Source organism: Sorex fumeus, unplaced genomic scaffold, assembly GCF_029834395.1.
Source record: "Sorex fumeus unplaced genomic scaffold, SorFum_2.1 ptg000008l, whole genome shotgun sequence".
NCBI lineage: Eukaryota > Metazoa > Chordata > Mammalia > Eulipotyphla > Soricidae > Sorex > Sorex fumeus.
Window position 1 is genome coordinate 42,616,869 of NW_026606065.1, and position 19,386 is coordinate 42,636,254.

A 19,386-nucleotide genomic window follows, 5' to 3' on the forward strand; every position below is an offset into this window, starting at 1 on the left:
TCTGCAGAAGGTTTAGTAAGGAGGAACCATGGAACATCTCCAGAATATAGAAGAGAGATGCATCCTAAGTAGACAGAGACTCAAAATTTTGTTGCAACCCAACCACAACCTTGTCCAATCTCTCTAGCATATACAAACACATATATTGTGGGTTTTGAATTTATCTGTCACAGTCAACTACTTGAGAAAAAAAAACAGAATGAAGAGAGATAGAGAGTTTTTATTTTTAAAAATCTCATAAAAAGCATTTTACTTTTTAGGTGCAAGCTCTTTTCCTTCATTTCAAAGGAATAGGACAAATCCTGCAGAGTTGTCATGCATCTGACTTAGAGAGCTTGATTTTTATAGATTTTTTTTTCAAGTAAAACAGATCTTATTTGGAGGTTTTTGAAGAAGAGGAGGGAGAGAAAGTGGGAGAGCATAGACAGTAACGTGCTGAAGAGAACTCCCGGCTTCTCCATGGGTGGAGAGAGCCCTTACCCACATCCCAGCATTAGACATGAAAGTACATATCTCAAGAGGGGAGATGCGGGTGACCTATATGCTCAGGCAACATATTGTGCTCAGGTACCACGTGTGATTGATTACTTGGGCACAAGTTCCACATGGGCTTGGACAACATATATGCCGATTTTGATAGATTCTTAATGAATCATTGCATCTAGGCCATTCCAGTAAATCAAATTTGAGTGAACTGAAAATCTTTTAAAGCTGAGACTGCTTTTTGATAAGAAAGATGAAAAGTAGAGATAGTCTTCTGATAATGTTCTTAGCAGTCAAGGCAACACTTGGAAACACAGAGTAGGGAAAGGTACTGGTGTGAAGATATGAGTTTTGTACTCATGGGAGCACAGCACCATGATCCCTATCTGGGAAGAAAGTTGGTTGAAAATAAAAAGTTGTCCGGGAGTGAAGACTTCCACATTGTCATTAATAATTTTACTTTGTTGTAAATTTAGATACTTGTCTTAACCAAAAAGTTTTTACCTAATACATATCGGTAGTAATTTCTCAAATTAAAAAAAATCCAGAAAGGTGGAAATGAAGGAAAAGAGCTTGCACCTAAAAAGTAAAATGCTTTTTATGAGATTTTTTCTTTTTTTTTTTTATTATTAGTGAAGCACCATGAGGTACAGTTGTAGATCCACAAATTTTTGTGCTTGGGTCTCGACTATACAATGATCAAACACCCATCCCTCCACCAGTACCCATTTCCACCACCATGGGTAATATCCCTCCCACCCCCATCCTGCCCATCCCACCCTGCCTCTGTGGCAGGGCATTCCCTTTTGTTCTCTCTATTCTTTTGGGTGTTCTGGTCTGCAAAAGAGGCATTGAGTGACAAACATGTTCAGTCCACGCCTCTCCGCTCCTGGGAGGATCCTCCAGACACCCTTTATTTGGTGCTCCCCTCTCTATCCAAGCTGTCCTTTCCCATAGAACACCCGGCTGGCCTCTAAGCTATGGAGTAATCCTCCTGGTGCTGATCTCAGCTATTCTTGGGTATTAATCTCATATTTTGTTATTTTATATCCCCCAGATGAATGCAATCTTTCTATGTCTATCCCTCTCTTTCTGACTCATTTCGCTTAGCACGATACTTTCCATGTTGTAACACTTCTATGTAAATTTCATGACTTCATCTATTCTAACAGCTACATAGTACTCCATTGTGTAGATATACCAAAGTTTCATTAACCAGTCATCTGTTCTTGGGCACTCAGGTTTCTTCCAGTTTCTGGCTATTGTAAAGAGTGCTGCAATGAACAAACAAGTGCAGATGTCACTTCGACTATACATTTTTGTCTCTCTGGGATATATTCCCAGGAGTGGTATTGCTGGGTCAAATGGGAGCTCAATTTCTAATTTTTTGAGAACCGTCCATACTGTTTTCCAAAAGGGCTGAACCAGTCTGCATTCCCACCAACAGTGAAGAAGTGTCCCTTTCGGCACATCCACGCCAGCATCGGTTGCTTTTGTTCTTGTGGATGTGGGTCAGTCTCTGAGGTGTGAGATGGTATCTCATTGTGCTTTTGATCTGCATCTCCCTGATGATTAATGATGTAGAGCATTTTCTCATGTGCTTTTTTGCCATTTGGATTTCTTCTTTGAGAAAGTCTCTGTTCATTTCATTGCCCCATTTTTTGATGGGGTTGAATGTTTTCTTCTTGTGGAGTTTAACCAGTACTTTATATATCCTTGATATCAATCTCTTGTCAGATGTGTATTAGGTGAATATACTTTCCCATTCTGTAGACTGTCTTTGTATTTTGGTCACTGTTTCTTTGGAGGTGCAGAAGCTTTTTAGTTTAAGATAGTCCCATTTATCTATCTCTGTTTTCACTTGCTCAGCCAGTGGCATGGCATCTTTGAAAATACCATTAGCTTCAATGTCATGGAGGGTTTTGCCAACATTGTCTTCAGTGTACCTTATGGTTTCTGGTCTGATGTTGAGGTCTTTAACCCATTTTGATCTTACTTTTGTACACGGTGTTAGGCAGAGTTCTGAGCCCATTTTTTTGTATGCAGCCATCCAGTGATGCCAGTATAATTTGTTAAAGAGGTTTTCCTTACTCCACTTCACATTTCTTGCACCTTTATCAAAGATTAGATGATCGTATGATTGAGGGGAGATGTCAGTGTATTCAACCCTGTTCCATTGGTCTGCAGTTTTGCCTTTATTCCAGTACCATGCTGTTTTAATTATTACTGCTTTGTAGTAGAGCTTGAAGTTAGGGAGGTTGATTCCTCCCATTTTCTTTTTCCTAAGAATTGCTTTAGCTATTCGGGGAGGCTTATTGTTCCATATAAATTTCAGGAGTGTTTGCTCCATTTCTTTGAAGAATGTCATGGGTATCCTTATAGGGATTGTATTGAATTTATACAATGCTTTCGGTAGTATTGTCTTTTTGACAATGTTAAGTCTCCCGACCCATGAACAGGGGATATCTTTCCATATCCTCAAGCACAGCGGGTAGGGCATTCGCCTTACAAGCGTCCAACATGGCCGACCCTATTTCAATTCCTCTGCCCCTCTCGGAGAGCCCGGCAAGCTACCGAGAGTATTCGATATGCCAAACACAGTAACAACAAAGTCTCCAATGGAGACGTTACTGGGCCCGCTCGAGCAAATCGACGATCAACAGGAGGGCCTTTACCTTTACCTTTACCATGTCCTCTTTTATTTCCTGAAGTAGCGTTTTGTAGTTTTCTTTGTACAGGTCCTTTACTTCCATAGTTAAGCTGATTCCTAGGTACTTGATTTTCTGGGGCACAATTGTGAACGGGATTGTTTTTTTCATGTCGTTTTCTTCTCTCTCACTATTTGCATATAGGAAAGCCATTGACTTTTGGGTATTGATTTTATAGCCTGCAACTTTACTATACCAATCTGTTCTTTCTAGGAGTTTTTTGGTGGAGGTTATTGGGTTCTCTAAGTATAGTATCATATCATCTGCGAATAGTGAGAGCTTAATTTCTTCCTTTCCTACCTGAATGCCCTTAATATCCTTTTCCTTGCCTAATCGCTATTGCAAGTACTTCCAGTACTATATTGAACAGATTGGAGAGAGTGGGGATCCTTGTCTCGTCCCTGATCTTAGAGGGAAGGCCCTCAGTTTTTCCCCATTGAGGATGATGCTTGCTGTAGGCTTGTGGTAGTTGGCTTTAACTATGTTGAGGAAAGTCCCCTCTATACCCATTTTGGCTAGGGTTTTCATCATAAAGGGGTGCTGGACCTTGTCAAATGCTTTCTCTGCATCTATTGATATGATCATATGCTTTTTATCTTTTCTTTTGTTTATATGATGGATTATGTTGATTGATTTCTGAATGTTAAACCATCCTTGCATCCCTGGGATGAATCCTACTTGGTCATGGTGTATGATCTTTTTGATGAGTAGTTGGATTCTATTTGCTAGTAGTTTGTTGAGGATCTTTGCATCTGTGTTCATAAGGTATTGGCCTGTAATTCTCTTTCTTTGTGGTATCTCTGTCTGCCTTTGATATCAGTGTGATATTTGCTTCGTAGAAACTTTTCGGAAGTGTTTTTGATATTTCAATTTTGTGGAAAAGCTTAAAGAGGATTGGGAGTAAGTCCTCTTTAAAGATTTGGAATGATTCACTAGTGAATACATCTGGGCCAGGACTTTTGTGCTTGGGGAGACTTTTTATTACCATTTCAATTTCCTTGATGGTGATAGGTCTGTTCAGGTATTCCAGGTCTTCTTGATTCAGCCTTGGGAGTCTGTAGGAGTCTAGGAATTTATCAATTTCCTCGAGGTTTTGATGTTCCGTGTCCGAAAGCTTCTCAAAGTACTCCCTGAGGATCCTTTGAATTTCTGTATTTTCTGTTGTAGTGACCCCCTTTTCATTTCTGATTCAGTTTATTAGGGTTTTCTCTCTCCCCTTCTTTGTGAGTTTTGCTAGAGGCTTATCGATCTTGTTAATTTTCTCGAAGAACCAGCTCTTGGTTTCATTGATCTTTCGGATTGTTTTTTGGGTTTCTATCTCGTTAATCTCTGCTCTGAGTTTTATTATTTCCTTTCTCCTGTTCGGGTTGTGCTCCTTTTGTTGGTCCTTCTCCAAGCTCTTAAGCTGTGGGGTTAGGTTATTTATGTGTGCTCGCTCCTCCGTCCTGAGGAAGGCTTGTAGAGCTATAAACTTTCCTCTTAGCACAGCTTTTGCTGTGTCCCATAAGTTTTGATAACTCGTGTCCTCATTTTCATTCGTTTCTAGGAATCTTTTGATTTCCTCTTTGATTTCCTTTCTAAGCCACTCATTGTTCAATTGCGCACTGTTTAATTTCCAGGTGTTTGATTTAGTTTTCTGTCTCTGTTTGTGATTTACTTCTAATTTCAGCGCATTATGGTCTGAGAAGATTGTTGATACAATCTCTATCTTCTTAATTTTATGGAGGTATGTTTTCTGGCTCAGCATGTTGTCTATCTTGGAGAATGTTCCATGTATTCTTGAGAAGAATGTGTATTCAGCTTTTTGAGGATGAAGTGTCCTGTATATATCTACTAAGTCCCTTTCTTTCATTATTTCCCTCAGGTGAAATATGTCCTTGCTAAGCTTGAGTCTGGTTGATCTATGAAGAGGTAATAAAGCGGTGTTGAAGTCTCCCACTAGTATTGTGTTGCTATTGATGTCTTTTTCCAAATCTGTGAGTAGTTGTTTTAAGTACTTTGCTGGTCTCTCATTAGGTGCATATACGTTTAATATTGTAATTCTTCCTGTTGTACAGATCCTTTGATCAATAAGAAATGACCTTCACTGTCCTTATGACCTTCTTCACTCTGAAATCGATGTGGTCTGATATTGGGATGGCTACCCCAGCTTTTTTATGGGAGCTGTTTGCCTGTAGAATTGTTTTCCAGCCTTTGACTCTGAGTCTGTGTTTGCTTTGATTATTGAGATGTGTTTCTTGCAGGCAGCAGAATGTTGGGTTCAATTTTCTAATCCATCCTGCCTCTCTATGTGTTTCAATTGGTGTGTTTAGCCCATTGACATTGAGAGAGATTATTGTTATGGAATTTTGTCCCATTGTTCTGTTGATTTGCTCGAGTGGGCGCAGTAACGTCTCCATTGGAGACTTTGTTGTTACTGTGTCTGGCATATCGTATACTCTCGGTAGCTTGCCGGGCTCTCTGAGAGGGGCGGAGGAATCGAACTCGGGTCGGCCATGTTGGCCGCGTTCAAGGCAGACGCCCTACCCTCTGTGCTATCGCTTTGTTCTGTTGAAATTTGGTGTATTTGAGGGACCTGTCTTGCCTTAAAGTAGCCCATTTAGTTGTTGTTGTAACCATGGTTTTGATTCTATGAAGTTCCTGAGCTGTTGTTTGTCTGTGAAACTGTGTGTTGTTCCTTGTATTATGAATGAAAGTCTCGCTGGGTAAAGTATTTTTGGAGAAGCATTGATTTCATTGAGTTTTTTCATTATGTCCCACCACTGTTTTCGGGCCATGAATGTTTCATCAGAAAAATCAGCTGTGAATATCAAGGATGCTCCTTTGTAAGATATTTCTTTCTTCGATCTTGCTGCTTTCAGAATTTTGTCTCTGTCTAATGTTTTCATCATTTTGAGCAGGATGTGTCTTGGGGTATTTTTATTCGAATTTCTTCTAGCTGGTATCCCTCGGGCCTCCTGAATGTGGTCACAGGTCTTCTTCAACTCTGGAAACGTTGTAGCAATGATGTCTTTGACAGTTTCTTCTTCATCAAGGTTTTCTTCCTGTCCCTCTGGGACTCCAGTAATTCTTACATTAGCCCTCTTGGCTTCGTCACAATCTTCTCTTGCCATCTGTTCCCGAATTGTGAGTGTCTTTTCCATTTTCTGCTCTTTTCTGGAGAGTCTCTGAACTTCATCTTCGAGCTCACTGATTCTGTTCTCAGCAGCTGTTACTCTGCTGCTGAGGCCTTCCACCGAGTTTTTCAATTGGCCTACCAGGTTTTTCAGGTCTGACATTTCCAATTGCATTTTCCTCATTTCTGCCTTAAAATCCTCTTGTCTTTTATTGGCATTGCTTTCCACTGTTTCTTTTAGTTCCCTAAGCATCCTAAGTAGCTCCCTTCTGAATTCCTTGTCAGAGAGGTTGTCTAACACTACAGTACTGTTGGTGTCTTCTGGGCTAACCTCTTCAATAAGAAAGTTCGGTGGGCTTTTGCGTTGCTTTACCATTGTGATCAGTGTGGTTTAGTCCGTCACGTTCACTGTTACTACTCTGGATGAATGAGAAGAGAGTGCCCATAGCCATTCAGCTTTGTTGCCGCGGGATGGGCCTCAGTTCCCGTCCTGTTCAGATCATACTGTTCCCTCTGAAGGTGAGAAAGGATTTTGGATAAGGTTGGTCAATAGTAGCCACAGTTCTACCTTTCTGACTCTAACCTTCTTCTCAATCAGGCATTATACTTTGTTTCATAACCGACATTGATTGAAACTTTGGATTAGGTGCTATTTAGTACTGAGCTTGTACAGCTCATTTTCCAAAGGTCTTTTGTTAAGAATGGAGTAGGCGAGTGGGATGTTGTTGAGTTGTAGTAGAAGTGGTGAGAAATTTTTAGTCAGTATTAGGCAACAAGTTGTGGGATGAAAGTCCTAAGTGCTCCAGTGGGTAATATAACTGCTGCCGCCTGCTTGGGAGAAGGCCACGCCCACTTTGGGAGACCACGCCCCTTCTTAGTGGCCACGCCCCTAGCCGTCCCAGGCCAGTCCCACCCAGGATCCTGGAATGGAGGAAGGGTAGTGGACAATTCCACAGAGCTGGATGGGCCCCGGGGTCTCCGTGCTGGGGTTCGGTGGGAGGAGGCGCGGGCTGCGTGGGAGGAGCGGCTCCAGGCCTCGGCTCCCCCTACCCACCTGCTGAGGAGGGGCCGATGAGCCAATGGGCGGTCCCACAGAGCTGGACAGGCCGTGGGCTTTTTATGAGATTTTTAAAAATAAAAACTCTCTGTCTCTCTTCATTCTGTTTTTTTTTTCTCAAGTAGTTGACTGTGACAGATAAATCCAAAACCTACAATATGTGTGTTTGTATTAGGGTGACAGGACAGGAGAAATGCAGGGGATGTTACTTTATTTTTGTCTGTTTAATACTGATTGAAAAAGGATAACAAACAAACAAAAACATTGGTAAGAGGAAATAGAGGGAAATTCATTCCCCAGATTCAGAAGTCAGTGAATTTAGGTATTTTTTGAGTTAACTTCACCTGCTTAAACATTCAAGATGATATGAGGTTCAATTTTTTGTCAATGTTCTAATTTCAGATTCCTTTATCTGAAAAGGTACACTATAAATTATAGAAAACATTTTATTTCAGGTACCAAATGCAACTAGTCAGTGAGTAAGAGAAATGTAATCTGAAAAAAGAACTAGGAAAATTTGAACTAGAGCGATAAAATAAATATAAAGAATGATTGTATAACGTAACATTTACCTTTTCTTAGTATTTAAAAATGCTAGTTAACAATCTATTGGTTGCACAAGTACTACTCAATTCACTCACACATTTTGTTTCTTGTGTCCAGTGATATTTCATGATACTACCATGATTCTGATGGGAATTTTTCCGAGATAACAAAGTACTGCTCAACAGTAAGCCAGGAGATAAAGGAAAAGTAGATTGTGATTGGAAAAGGAAATAGCAAGTTGTCAAGTGGAGATCAGTAACAAATTAGATAGCAAATTCATCCCCCCAAAATAGAAAGACCGGGGAATGAAGAGTGAGATTGAAACTCAAAAAAGAAAGAATTTGAAAATTAACTTTTTACTTTCTTTTTTTCTTATTTATTTATCTGATTATGCTAACTTCATATATCAAACATTTTCTGCAGCAAAAGTCCTTCATAGATCACACCGACACAGAATAAATTTTGATCATAAAATTTTAAATTTTAAATAAAGAATATAATTTAGAGGGTTTTTTCTATTTATTGTTATATATGTATTTTTTTCTTTAAAATATATGTGTATGGTCTTAAAATATGTGTCCTTAAATGTTTGGAATGATATATACATCGATAAAATAATTTATCTGGATAATTATTAATCATTTGCATATAAAAAGTGTAGCTCTATGAAAATACATCTGAGTAAATTTCATAGAGTAATAGAAATTGAATAGGGAAAGTCAGATTATTTGTGCTAGTATAGCAGCATTACAAACTAATAAGATCTCAAAAAAGAAAAATAAATGGAAAGTAAAAAAAAATGCCTATTTCAAAATAAAATTTGATATTTATTTCTCTTTTAACTTGATATGTCTTCCCAATAAAATAATGATAGATTTGTGAAACAGATTTAATATTGTACTTGATTTTTCTTATATATTTTTTGAGATTGTTTTCACAGATTAACTGACATGTCAAAAAATGACCTCTTAGTTTAATAAATGTTGAAGCAAAATAAAGGTACCACAAAGAAAACATTGCACAGTTTTATCAAAACCCACGTGTGTATATTCTTCTCACCCCTACATAAACAAATTGACACACACAAACAAACACACATACACGTGAAGACATACACAAGCAAGCATTTGATAACATAGAATAAACATAGAATAAACTCAGTGACATAGTTTGGTACTTAGACCATAACAAGAATTCCAAAAATTTGGATATTTAAATACATGTCCCTCTTCTTCACTCTATCTTTGTACTTTCCAGAGCAGATTTTACAAATAAAAAAAAAATCTCTCATATTAAATTTAACAGAAACCTAAATCAACTTTTATATTTTAGAGGGGTGGAAGTTTGTCCACATCAACTAGTGCTCAGACTTTACTCCTGACTCTGTGCTCAGAGAACACTTCTGGTGATTTTCAAGGATTATTCCTGATAAGATTCAAAGGACAACAGTCAGTCTTGAGATCAAATTTGAGTTATCAAGAACAAGGCAAACACCTTAAGCCCTGTATTCCTGCGGTATCTTTCTGCCCTACAAAAGCCTTTTTAATAAATCTGATACTTGGGGGACAAAATATTATACACTCGAATTCCTGAATACCTCCTCTACTAATTCTTCTTCAATGATCACACTTGCTCAGTTTTTCCTTTGCTCAGTTTCTTTTCTTTTCTTTTTTTTTTAAAAATTTTTATTAGTGAAACACCATGAGGTACAGTAGTAGACTTACAAATTTTTGTACTCGGGTTTCAATTATACAATGATCAAGTACCCATCCCTCCACCAGTGCCCATTTTCCACCACCATGGATCCCAGTATCCCTCCCACCCCCAATCTTCCCCGTCCCATCCTGCCATTTCCCTTTTGTTCTCTCTCTCCTTTTGGGTGCTGTGGTTTGCAAAAGAGGCATTGAGTGGCAATCATGTTCAGTCTATAGTCTACTTTCAGCATGCTTCTCCCATCTTGGGTGGATCCTCCTAACACCCTTTATTTGGTGCTCCCTTCTCTATCTGAGCTACCTTTTCTCCTAACATGTGTGGCTGGCCTACAAGCCATGGAGTAAACATCCTGGTACTTATCTCCGCTATTCTTGGGTATTTGTCTCCTATTTTGTTACTTCATCTTTTAAAAGAGCTACATAGTACTTCATTGTGTAGATGTACCAAGGTTTCTTTAACCAGTCATCTGTTCTCAGGCACTCAGGTTTTTTCCAGATTCTGGCTATCGTAAACAGCGCTGCAATGGACAAACAAGTGCAGATGTCACTTCGACTATACTTTTTTGCCTCTCTGGGATATCTTCCCAGGAGTGGTATTGCTGGGTCAAATGGGAGCTCAATTTCTCATTTTTTGAGAATCGTCCATACTGTTTTCCAGAAGGGCTGAACCAGTCGGCATTCCCACCAGCAGTGAAGGAGGGTCTCTTTCTCTCCATATCCACATCAACTCCAGTTGCTTTTTTCCTTTGGGATATGGGCCAGACTTTGTGGTGTGAGATGATATCTCATTCTTGTTTTGATCTGTGTCTCCCTGATGATTAATGATGTAGAGTATTTTCTCATGTGCCTTTTTGCCATTCGGATTTCTTCTTTGAGAAAGTTTCTGTTCATTTCATCGCCCCATTTTTTAATGGGGTTGGATGTTTTCTTCTTGTGGAGTTCAATCAGTACTATATATATCCTTGATATTAACCCCTTGTCAGATGGGTATTGGGAGAACATCCTTTTCCATTCTGTAGACTGTCTTTGTATTCTGGTCACTGTTTCTCTGGAGGTGAAGAAGCTTCTTAGTTTAAGATAGTCCCATTGTCTATCTCTGTTTTCACTTGCTTGGCCAGTGGTGTGACATTTCTGAAGATACCATTAGCTTCAATGTCATGAAGGATTTTGTCAACTTTGTCTTCAATGTACCTTATGGATTCCGGTCTGATGTTGAGGTCTTTAATCCATTTTGATCTTAATTTTGTACATGGTGCTAGGCAGAGATTTGAGCCCATTTTTTTGCATGTTTTGCTCACTTTCTTGAGTTTACTAAACTAATTTTAACTTCTGAGTACTTGAACATATAGTTAATTTTGACAGAATAATCTAGCTTCTTTCTAGTTATATTAAAATTTCTGCACAATATCTCCATCTGAAAAATGTATTTCCTAGGTACTTTGACAGTCCTCAATACTGCATTTCTAAATCTATATAACTCATGTCCTCATCTCTCCATATTTCGATGCTGCTTAATAAGTTTCAGAGAAAAATATTTTCCCAAATCATAGAGGTGTGTGACTGTGTGTGTGTGTGTGTATGTGTGTGTGTGTGTGAGAGAGAGAGAGAGCGAGAGAGAGAGAGAGAGAGAGAGAGAGAGAGAGAGAGAGAGAGGCGGGACAGGAGAAGAGAGAGAGAGGGAGGGAGGGAGTGACCCACACTTCTTTTTTTTAAATTTATTTATTTTTTGATTTTTTGATTTTTATTAGTGAAACACCATGAGGTACAGTTGTAGATTTACACATTTTTGTGCTTGCGTTTCATTTATACAATGATCAAGTCAACCCACACTTCTAATGGCAGAAAATTTCACCACTCTTAGTAGGCTTTATAAAATTATAGGTGTGGCATCAAATAAACACTGGTTATATGAAATAGCATGCATGTGTATTGATATGTACAATAGGTGATACTGGTACTGTGGGGGAATGGACTTGTGAAAAATAATAATTTTCCTTTATTCTTTTACTTTGTATATCAGTATATGACACATATATATTTATTTTTCCTTAATAAATTTGAATTCAAATAAACATAAATAGTAATGAAGTACAGAAGTCAAGAAAATTGATCAGTTGGAAAAATATTTGGTCGTATTTCTACTATTCTTTTTGAGAGCTGATTTGTTGCTCTTTAGACTAGTCAATCGCAATTATCTCTTCTATGTGAAGTAACAATACTATTTTAACAGTATAGAAATAAATGTTGCACGTTACATTCAGATAAAACAATACATAAAAATAGCTGACTGTGAAAATAGAAAAAAGACACCATTAGAAAAAAAAAGGTAAATATATACATATACAATTGTAGCAGTGGTGATATTTGCAGTATACTTCATTTCTATCTCTCTCCATCCTCATTTATTGATTTATAATTTTTTTAGATGGGTTGAGAGTGTTTAAGTCTGATTCTGATTAAACTATTTTATCCCCAAGATGAAATAAGACACTTTCAATAATTAATTTTATGGGTTTCTTTTTATTTTTGTTAGTTTATAAATTTATTTTTAAAATATCTATCTTTTATGCCTTTAATACACTTTAAAATTAGAATAGTAATTTATATTTTAGCGTAACTGATATCACTTAGAAAAAAACTGTATATGAAAAAGATAAAATGTAATAAAATAATCATCAATCACTTTTTATTATCTCAGTTGTTAAATGCAGCAGTTTAGTTTAAAAATAATATGCCTACTAATGTTGACATTTCGCACTTATTTTATGTTTTATGATAAACAAACACGAGAGGAAAATAGATATGATTTGGTTAAGTTATGTTAATAGTTGCTATATCTCATAAAGTTCACAAGTATATAATTTTGTTCTTAACTACCATTTTTATTATTGCAATACACACAATGTAATAATATTACAGGCAAAGGCACTTCATGATGAACAAGAACTATACTTCTAATCTAAACAGGTTTAGTGATTATAGCAACTAACGGAAAATATGACTGCAATTATTATTGATTAGCAAAGAAACCTCTTTTTATATCTAGATGTCAGAACTCTAAATCACTGTTACATAATGAGTGAATATGATGGGAGAGAAATGCAAAGAGTTTGTACTATGACAAAACTATCTCAAGAGCAGAGAATTCTAAATCTGAGTTTCTTCAAAGGAACCAGTAATCTGAAACCGAAATGTGAAGGGAGGTCAAGCAAGTTTACTGAGTGCCCCAGGCACTATGCTAAGGATTTTCTCTTTGATCATTTACTCAATCTACAGTTACCAGAAGTCATGACTCCTATTTAAAAAGTAGTTAACCAAACAAAACTCAGGAATTTTTTAGTAAAATTCTCTGACTTGTAGGAAGAGCCAGGGCTCATAATCTAGATTTCTCTCAAGAGATGTCTTTTCTGCCTACATATGAAAATTCATGCATCCATTTGCGTGTGCCATAAATATTTAGAGTCCCAATGCAATATCCATAGAAGTGTCCTGGATATATAAAAGAAAATGTCTCAGTTCAAAAAACAACAATAATAAGAGCAAGTATATGGCACAGGTAGGACATTAACATTGTATGTGGCCCATCCTGAATTCCATTATCTGTACCAATCATGGTCCTCCAAGCCTGTCAGGAGTCAAGAGTATGCCCTAAGCACAATTTAGGTATGATCCAAAAAACAAAAATAAAAAAATAAAAATAATAAGAGAAACTGTAAGACAACTGTGAAGCAAAAATACCTTATTTTCTATATATTTTAATTATGTATTTCTAAAAACCAATTGCAACTCTATAGCAAGACTCAAGGGGTCCGTTGTTGTTGGCTGTTGTTTATCCCCTTAGTATGAATAAACAAAGCATCTGTTTGCAAGCTGTTGACCTAGGTCAGATCCCTGGCTTTGCTTTAATGTGACCTGAGAATTGTGGGGAGGAATCTCTAAGCCAGGAACCTAAGTAAGCCCTGAACACTGCTGGTTGTGGGCCCAAAGCCAAAATAAATAAAAACATAAAATCGCCTGAGTAAACTTTAAAAATCTTCTTAGTTTTATTCCCTGATAAAAGAGTTGATTATCACAGAATCTGTCAGATAGGAGTAGTTCTGAGAAGCAGTACAAAAAAGACTATTAAAGGAAAAAGAAATGGAGAACAAAGAAGATAAGCCAGACAAAAGTTTAGATCTGTTCCTTTAGAGGATGTTAGATATTCTTCAGCCAAGTTAACTAATGCTTAAAAGGTAATCCCTGATTAGTTTAAGATGCCATTTCTGGGAAAGTACAAGTTGTAAATGAATTTAATTTTTTTGTGTGTGTGTGATATGGGGCTAAACATAAGTGACTTTATTTTGAATCCATTGTCTTGTTTTGGATGCATGTAATCATTTCCATCCATATTTTATCTTTCTTGTCAAAGGGTTCATTAGAAACCCTAGCATGAAAAAATAAAAAGTAAGAATAATAAACATATTCTTAGGTCTTATTTACATTTCTAGGAATAAACTAAAACCTAATACATTTAAACAATAAGAATTAAAAAACAGACATAAATTAAGGATACAGAAAATGTAACAGTGCAATGGTTAATAGGGAACAGTATTATTTCCTCTTTTGATTGCTTCTTTTACTTTGGCAGTTAAGAAAATATAATGTCACTCTGTTAAATTCAAAACCAACTACTGTAAACATCCTGAGTGAACATCTGCAAGGTTTTGTTAAAGTTTTTAATTTTACAACAGGCACAAATATTACTCAAAAGGAAATTAAAATATTATCAACTGTTCACTATAAGCAATACAATATACAAGTTGATAGTCTATTACTGAATCATATATTTGGATTTGTGAATATAGAGATTTTTCTTTATTTTTATTTTTGGTTTGTGTTTTGTTTGAGATTCTTGATGTTGATGCTCAGCCTTCCTCTTGAATCTCGGCTCAGAAATCACTTCTGGTGTCTCCTCTAAAATAATTTTCATTGAGATAAAATTGCCTTAAAAGAGAGCAGATGTTTATAGATTTTAGGAGCATGTGGTATCATACCATACAGGTCAGGTCACAAAAGTAGCAACATCCTTCCACAGAAGGTAATGAGAAGCTATCAACCAAACCCTTAACCCTTGGTAAAATCTGGTCTGTCATCAGTCTAGGAATTTGTTTTCATGGAACCTAATATCTTGTTTAATTTGCTTTGATAAGTAGTTTATATGAGTGAGACCATCAATTATTTGTATTTCTCTTTCTTGTTTCTCTGAGCATGACCTCTTTCAGCTACATGTTAACAAAAAGTCATATTTTATCTAATATTTTTCAATTTTTTACCTTCTCATTGTCATGACGATCATGACCATCTGTTGTTCATCGATTACCTTGAGCAGACCCCAGTAACGTCTCCTTCATCCTAGTCCTGAGATTTTTTAAAAAGTGCCATATTCAAGGCTTTCTCAGGATTAAGAGAAAGAGACCCATCCTTGTTACTGGTATTTGGCATATTGGGTAGGCCACCGGGAGTTTGCCAGACTCTGCCGTGTGGGCAGGTTACATTCAGTAGCCTACCAGTTTATCCAAAGTAGGAATGAGATAATAAGATGTCATGCTTCCGGGAGCTGGGTTTTATAGTCTCTGGGTCTTGGCCGTTGATGGGATTACATGGTGCCAGGGTGTCAGTTGTTGGGTGTGACCCCTGCCTACTGGAATTTGGAGGATCTGGGTGGAGGATGCTAAGACCGGATCTGGATCTGATAAAACCCAACTCCTGGAAGAGAATAGCGCAGAGTCTCCTGCCCCCACGCCTGGCTGTCCTATACCTTGGAGGGGAGCGGGTTGAGTTTTCCTCCCTGCCCCGACCAGGGCTCCGGCAGCCGAAGACCTCCAGAACCAGCCACCACCATGCTGAGACCACTCTCCACATGCATGAAGGTACCGGAAGAGGAACAAAGGCATGCGGCTCCCGGGCCTGAGATCTCCAAGCCTGCTCGGATCGGGGCTGAGCATCCTCCACCCAGATCCTACAAATTCCAGTAGGCAGGGGTGACACCCACCAACTGGGCCCATGGCGCCGTGTAATCCCATCAATGGCCAAGACTCAGAGACTTCTCATTGTAATTTACAAGATTTAATAACAGAATTTCTTAGGAACAATGTTTCATCTCCAAACCTCCCGCCAGTGTCATTATTGATCCACCGTGTTTCCCCCCAGCACCCTGGAACTAATTTTTATCTCAAATTAACTATATCAATAAGATTGAACTATGTTTTAAATAATTTTTACTATGGCCATAGCATTAATTAATTAATAGATTATCTATGCTACAATTTTAGGTACTAGATAGCTACATTTTTTGCAAGTAGATGAGATTTAAGAATATCGTTGCTTATTGCTCATCTTTTAATTTTTTTTATATATTTTCTTGATTATTGTGAAGATTACTTGATTAGGTATGTTTAACATTTAAAAGACTATTGGAGATAGGAAGAAATTCAATCACTTATGCAGGGTGATACTGCAGCCATAGAAATCTCTCATTTTCCCCCAATTTAGGTAATGTGCATGCTCTATCTGTGCTCTACATTTAAGATATAAATCTCTCAATGCTTATAGCATATTGGAGAGAGTATTGAAATGTCGTCATCTTGTCTACATAAATGGCATGTTTTCTTAATTATTTTCACTCTTACATAATTTTACTTTATAAATCGTACATAGTTCATGTAAACTTCAAAATATACTGGCACATAATTAAATATAGTTTTATTAATGATAGAAGAAAGCATGTTTATAACACAGTGAGACCCAAATAAGGCATTCTACAGCACTACATTGTGGCAATAAAATGAGCTTCCTTAAAGTGAATTTGCTCAATTGTTTATATTACATTTCTTACAATTAGATGAGATTTGGGGGCTGGAGCGATAGCACAGTATGTAGGTGTTTGCCTTGCATGCGGCCAACCCAGTCGGCCCAGGTTCTATTCCTCGCCCCTCTCAGAGAGCCTGGCAAGCTACCGAGAGTATCTTGCCCGCATGGCAAAGCCTGGCAAGCTATCCATGACATATTTGATATGCAAATCACAGTAACAACAAGTCTCACAATGGAAATGTTACTGGGCCTGCTAGAACAAATCGATGAGCAACAGGAGGACAGTGACAGTGACAGATGAGATTTATGAATATTGTTGCATATATATATATATTCTTAAATAGAGGTCTCTGAGTCTTGGCCGTTGATGGGATTACACGGCGCCAGGGGGCCAGGTGGTGGGTGTGACCCCTGCCTACTGGAATTTGGAGGATCTGGGTGGAGGATGCTCGACTCCAATCCGAGTAGGCTTGGAGGTCTCGGCCCCGGAACCCGCGTGGATTTGTCCCTCTGCCAGTACCCTCATGTGTGCGGAGAGTGGTCTCACCATAGTGGTGGCTGGTCCTGGAGGTCTTCGACTGCCAGAGCCCTGGTCAGGACGGGGAGGAAAGCTCAACCCGCTCCCCTCTAAGGGGCCCCAGCGAGGAACAGCCAGGCGCGGGGGCAGAAGACTATAAAATCCAGTTCCCGGACGAGAACAGTGCAGTCTTCTGCCCCCGCGCCTGGCTGTTCCTCGCCGGGGTCCCTTGGAGGGGAGCAGGTTGAGCTTTCCTCCCCCCCCCGACCAGGGCTCCGGCAGCCGAAGACCTCCAGGACCAGCCACCACCATGCCGAGACCACTCTCCGCACACATGAGGGTACTGGCAGAGGGACAAAACCACGCGGGTTCCGGGGCCGAGACCTCCAAGCCTACTCGGATTGGAGTCGAGCATCCTCCACCCAGATCCTCCAAATTACAGTAGACGGGGGTCACACGAACCATCTGGCCCCCTGGCGCCGTGTAATCCCATCAACGGCCAAGACTCAGAGACTATAAAATCCAGCTCCCAGAACCGGACATCTTATCAGCACCTCTTTTTATGACATCTTATTATCTCATTCCTACTTTGGACAAACTTGCAGGCTATCGAATGTAGCCTGCCCACAGGGCAGAGTCTGGCAAACTCCCCATGGCGTACCAAATATGCCAAATACCAGTAACAATGATGGGTCTCATTCTCCTAAAGAGCCTTGAATATAATCTCAAGGCTAGGATGAAAGAGACGTTACTGGGGCCTGCTCGAGGCAATCGACGAATAACAGGATGATGAAAAAAATGAAATGAAAATAAAATAGAGGTATTTGCAGCGGGCTTTTCTCAAGTGGTGATTAGGAGGTCCACAAGCTTCTGTCAGCTCTGTTCAGCTTTCTGCTTTATAATGCAGTTCTGCTCAGGCTCTATGGGGTTGATAAAAGGACCATCAAAAGGTCATGCAGGCAATATTCTAGATGTGCATGTGGTGCTGGAGATTGAACTCAGATCCTGTACATGTGCCCCTAAGCCATCTCTCAGCCTCTTAAAATCATTTCTTAGGTTTTCTTAAGAAGTGAGATTTCTTTTCAGTCTTTGGCTCTTGCACAAACATTGTTGTTTTCTCTAGCACCAAGTCTTCTAATTAGAATACTCTAAAAGATAAAATGCTGACTTAGGTAATTCTTTGGAAGAAAGTATACATAAAGTGTTCCAAAATTCTCTAATATTTTATTTACAGAAATTGACATGATGCATAATATTCAATTATTTAATATTTATAGAAAAATCACTGTCACTGTCACTGCCCTCCCATTGTTCATCGATTTGCTCAAACAGGCCCAGTAACATCTCCATTGTGAGACTTGTTGTTACTGTGTTTGGCATATCAAATACGTCACGGGTAGCTTGCCACGCTTTGCCGCGCAGGCAAGATACTCTTGGTAGCTTGCCGAGCTCTCCGAGAGGGGTAGAAAAATTAAAACTGGATAGGTCGGGTCGGCCATGTGGAGGTAAACCCCCTACTGCTGTGCTATTGCACATATTTATTACTTGAGCTCCACTATAGAATATGTTTTCTCTAAAATTACTCAAGAAAACTTTTCTAGAAAAAAATATTCAGTATTTAAATTATTAAAATCAAGCATATATATAGCCTTAAAAATCTCACTGTGATTCTATTATATTTTAGGTTAAGGGTTTTGAACCACACTCTGCAGTGTTTGGGAATTAATTTCAGCTCATTCCTTGGGTGCTCAGGGGACCCTATAGGTTGCTGGGAATCAAACCCGGGTCGACTGCGTGCAAGGCAAACTGTGCTATGGCTCCAGCGCAGAGTCTCCTGCCCCGCGCCTGACAGTCCTTGTCGGGGCCCTTGGAGGGGAGTGGGTTGAGGTTTCCTCCCTGCCCCGACCAGGGCTCCAGCAGCTGAAGACCTCCAGAACCAGCCACCACCATGCTGAGACCACTCTCCACACACATGAAGGTACCGGAAGAGGAACAAAGGCATGCGGGTCCCAGAGCTGAGATCCCCAAGCCTACTCGGATCGGGGCTGAGCATTATCCACCCAGATCCTCCAAATTCTAGTAGGCGGGGGTCACACCCACCAACTGGCCCCCTGGCACCGTGTAATCCCATCAACAGCCAAGACTCAGAGACTATAAAACCCAGCTCTGGAAGTGCGTGGTGTGACATCTTATCTCATTCCTCTTATCTCATTCCTGCTTTGGGCAAACTGGCAGGCTACCCAATGTAACCTGCCCACACGGCAGAGTCAGGCAAACTCCCCGTGGTATACCCTATATGCCAAATACCAGTAACAATGATGGGTCTCATTCTCCTAAAGGGCCTTGAATATGGCACTTTCTTAAAAATCTCAGGGTTAGGATGAAGGAGACGTTACTGG